Raw genomic sequence first — 4644 nt, forward strand, 5'->3', positions numbered from 1 at the left:
CCAGGTGTGTGAGTGTCTGAGAAAGAGGCGCTTTCTATTTGTGAAGCAGAGGAAAACAGTTAAGAGTTGGTAATAGTCCTTCGAGCCGAACCTAAGGATGTCAGTCAATCCACCGCAATCCTCCGCTCTGCCAACTGAGCTATCGATGGCTCGGTGGAGGGGAGGTGACAAGGCGAGCCATCTACGTAGCTTTCTGTTTCTTATCACCTGATAAAGCTGCAAACCCGACAGATATTTAATTTATAGGGGAAGTGGGTGAGCAGTGGCTGCTTGTGATGATATATTTCCATTTATTATTTTGGGGATCCGGAAGTTAATAATGGGGTTATATTATCTAGTTATATATGTATAGCGCTCAAACACCGTAGGTTTCTTGGTATTGGATCAGAGTTAGTTTTGTTTTTTATTTATTTAGAGTGTCTCGTGTTTACTTTTGGGTACATTATTGCTGTAGATTCTCAGTAACATTTTTATGGTGTTTTAAGAGTTAATTTTTTTTGGTTCGGATGTTCTTCGTAGCATTAAATACTTGAATATGTTTTTGCGGTTCGTGCATTTTAATTATAAAAATGGTATTCACCATGGGATACAAAAGTTAATAAGGGGGTTATGTTATCTAGTTATATATATTTTAAACTTCATCAGGTGTTACATTTTATGTTTCTGGTCCATAGGGACTGGTCCTTGTAATAGGATCTGTTTAAACACCAGAGGGTAACAAGAGGGGTGTCCCCTCTGACCTATCAGAGCTCTTATATGCTGTGGGTGTAACAAAGATGGTAATAGGAGGAGACTGGGTTGAAATGCTGAGCCATTGTCAGCCCTTTGCCCCTTTGCCCCTCGGCAGCATCGTCTCAACGTCAGTATCGCCTCCTCTATAAAAGAGATCTGCCTAGAATCCAGTCTGTGCGGGTCAGAGGGCAATCAGAGGTTACCGGGCCATAGTTGTATCAAGGAGGGGTGTTTACTTCCGGTGCCCCCGGCCCTCCGTACTCTGGGCCCCCAAACTAGGGACCAAGCCCCCCTTTTAACTCCTGACTCTCAGAATAACAAGACAGAGCAGCCAAAAGCTTATTTGGGGACCACATGTATGAAAGGAACAAATGGGGAAAAGAAACTGCACCCTGACCCTATTAGCGCGCACTTTTTACATCCGGTGTAAACATAGATCTATATTTTGATGTATAACTTGAATAAATATGGAAACATTTGTACTTCTGAATGTTTCATGCTTGCCCACGCTGCAGTCGTATCCTAGCTATTTTTAAAAGTTTTCTCCATTCGGTTCTTTTAAATTGATGATGTCAAAAAGGAACAATATAGCAGAGAATGCCTACAAATGTGTGTTTTCTTGTTTTTAACCTCATACGTTTAGTTTTGTAAAAACACACCGCAGAGGCTCCTCCTCCGCTCTCGCAGAAGGCAGGGCGGGATTATTCGGGGTCTGCGCCCCTCAAGGCTGCTGATGTCCCATTGCTGCTCCATGGCCCTTTTGGCTGTGGCGGTGCTGCCCCCTGGCGGCCACCCTGTGCATGTGAAGATACCTGGGAAGAAGCCAGGGTGCACCTGAGCTGGTCCTCTGTATGAATCAATCGAGTGTCAGGACTGGGGTTTGGTGCTGTTAGTAGGGGGAGAGGGGGTGTGACTGGAGCCCCTGAATGGCAGCCTGGGGCCTGTGACAGGTGCAGGGAGAGAGTGTGGTTCAAGGAAGCAGCTGGACGGTAACTGGGGAGGGGTCTGTGGGGCCCTCAGCCAGGTGAGGAGACTCAGGAGTGAAGGGGTGTTCTGGTGCTAGGGGCGTGGCTTTGTCTGGCTCCTGTGGTGGGGGGAGGGGGGCAGCAAGAGGCAAGGGGGGGGGGGGCTGCTGCTGTCCTCTGGTTGGGCTCTGTGTCTGGAGAAGTTCCAGGGTTGTAAATAATGAGACATGAGCAGGTTGATGCACAAACCATGACCCCTCATTCCTTCTGGTTTGTCAGGAGTGGGGTGTCTGTTACTCCATTGACTGTCAGACCCTGAGAGTGGCAGTGTGATTTGAAATGTAAAGAGTGGAGTACGACAGGATGGGCACGTCACACATACACAGCTATTCTTCGTGCATACAGTCTCCCATATGGTCTAGCGGTTAGGATTCCTGGTTTTCACCCAAGCGGCCCGGGTTCGACTCCCGGTATGGGAAGATCACAGTCTCCCATATGGTCTAGCGGTTAGGATTCCTGGTTTTCACCCAGGCGGCCCGGGTTCGACTCCCGGTATGGGAAGATCACGTATTTTACTATAGGGACATATTAAACTTCACTTATTTCCTACAAACCTAAAAGACCCTAAATATTAATAAATATCACTCCCTTCTCCTCCTCTGCTATCAGTCTAAAGCCCTTTGAGGTTACACCGACCCCCTCAGCTCCTGTTTCCGCCCCAGCCCTTGCTGCACAGCTGATGCAGTATTAATGACCCAAATGAACAAAGTCAGATTAATACTACGAAGGGTTATTCGTTGTTTGTCTTTTATTGCACAACAAAGAGTACAGATTATATATAAATAGCGCGTGGATTACAAAGCACCAGTTTCCTGTGCTCTCACCGTGGAAAATGCTTGTTTATTTCCTGCCCCCCGTGCTACCGAAGAGGCGGTTTCAGACTCTGTTTTCTGACATCAATCCTGTGCCTTGTTGTGTTTTAGAGTCTGTTTTATGATATTAAACCTACTCTGTGTTGATTTCTAGAAGATTAAGATGTAGGAAGTTTCCGCCTTACACCATCTCAGAGCAAGTGAGAGTACTGCCCTAAAAGGACAGTTTAAAGCCCCAAATGTGTCCTTTTCCGTGTGTTTGGGTAAACAAAAGTTTGGTGTATCGTGTTTTAAGGGCTTAATTGTGAAATAGACTTCTTTCGTGGTGCGTTTAACATACACTGCTGAGCAATAGAAAGTCTACAGGTGACCAATAGCAACAAGCTGTCTCTTCAGATGATGTAACAGTGACAGGCGGTTCCATGGTGTAATGGTTAGCACTCTGGACTCTGAATCCAGCGATCCGAGTTCAAATCTCGGTGGGACCTGAGTTTTCTTTACTATTTACTTAATTTGTTTTATATTATTCAAGGTATTGAGCAGTGACCAGTGAGGCCATTTCTCTCTCTCAGATGACCCGTCCCTTCCTGTTTTCATCCTCCTGGTCTCTGTGGGGCAGATTTACAAGCCCCTTGCGACATTTTTGCGCCGCAGTTGCGTCACTTTTGTGACGCAGCAGCAGCGTAAAAATGCGGCCCATTTACAACGTGACGCATCTAGGGAGCCCTGCGTCACATTATACCTGTGTCAGGTATAATGTATACAGGGTGGGCGCTCCAACGCAAAAAAGCCTCGTAGAAGTGATGCAGTGAAATCTAGAACATTTCACTGCGCCACTTCTAGGACGCGACTGCGTAAAATTCTTACACCTGCTTGAAGCAAACATAAGGAGTGACGCGGCACAATGAAGATAGGCATCCTCCTGCATTGCTGGAGTTGCGTCATGCTTGCGACACAACTCCAGCAATGCGTGACTTTTGCGTCAACAGATGCATCAGAATATCTGACGCATCTGTCAATCCTTGCGCCATGGTGCGCCGTATTGCAAATACGGCGCATCCATAGTGGCGCAAGGGTTTCTCAAAGTGGCGCAGGGAAAGTGACACATCTTCACAGATGCGTCACTTTCTTATAAATCTGCCCCATTATCTTTAGGCGGTGCTGGGCGTCACGTGATGCTCCACACAGGTGTTTTATCATTCCTGGGGCAGATTTACAAGCCCCTTGCACCACTTTTGCTTCACTTTTCCCATGTTAAAAGTGACGCAAAAGTGGCGCAAGGGGCTTGTAAATAAGCCACCCTGTGTCTGGTGTGTGGACACCTTTCTCCTGTGGCTGCACAGCAGTAACACGCACAGTGTGGACTTGACTCCACACGCCCTCCACGCCGCATAACTCACAAGGAGACACACAGACAGCAAAGCAGATATAAATTAGAAATGTTCTTTCTTTTATTTCTGCACTTTCTTGGTAACTATTCAACATATGAAGGGAGATGACAAAAACACTGAAATTGAATCTGTTCCTCACGTAAAGCGCAGTGTGCCAATGTTTACGCTAACCGCAAAAAAAAGATAGAAGATGCGTCTAAAGCAATATTTTCACTGGATAATGGCCCTGGGCCCCTGATGGACGGATCAGGTGGACCAGACTTCCCCATCACCAAAGAGAGACACTGTCTGGAGATGTCAAGACTGACTGTCCCCTAGTGACCCATGGAGGATACTACACCCAACGGAAAGAGACTAGAGGCTAATTTACAAGCCTCCTGCACCGCCGGTGCGTCACTTTTAACAAGGGGCTTGTAAATAAACATTTACCATGTGTGTCCAAGGAACAGGCTGACGTATCAACGCTTTATACTACCAGCGATACTCCTACCAAGATTAAAGGAAGCATCCATTATTACGAATGACATATCATGACATGACCCAACTGGAGATAGACGGGGCACTCATGACGTATGAATCTGTCCTTTACAAACTTCCTGCACACAAAATTAAATTCCGCTCACATTGGAGCGCCCCCCTGCATACATTATACCTGGCGCAGGTATAATGTGGCACAGGGGTTTA

At 46.6% G+C, this 4644-nt stretch overlaps 2 non-coding genes across 2 annotated transcripts; both read left to right on the top strand.

Moving 5' to 3' along the window:
• Window positions 1-2186: 2186 nt before the first annotated feature.
• TRNAE-UUC (transfer RNA glutamic acid (anticodon UUC)) lies at window positions 2187-2258 on the top strand. Its single transcript has one exon. It is a non-coding gene; the product is annotated as a tRNA-Glu (tRNA).
• A 727-nt stretch (window positions 2259-2985) lies between these two features.
• On the top strand, window positions 2986-3057 carry TRNAQ-CUG (transfer RNA glutamine (anticodon CUG)). Its single transcript has one exon. It is a non-coding gene; the product is annotated as a tRNA-Gln (tRNA).
• The last annotated feature ends 1587 nt before the right edge of the window (window positions 3058-4644 follow it).

The sequence above is a fragment of the Triturus cristatus genome, chromosome 4_1, assembly GCF_964204655.1.
Source record: "Triturus cristatus chromosome 4_1, aTriCri1.1, whole genome shotgun sequence".
In the NCBI taxonomy this organism is placed as follows: domain Eukaryota; kingdom Metazoa; phylum Chordata; class Amphibia; order Caudata; family Salamandridae; genus Triturus; species Triturus cristatus.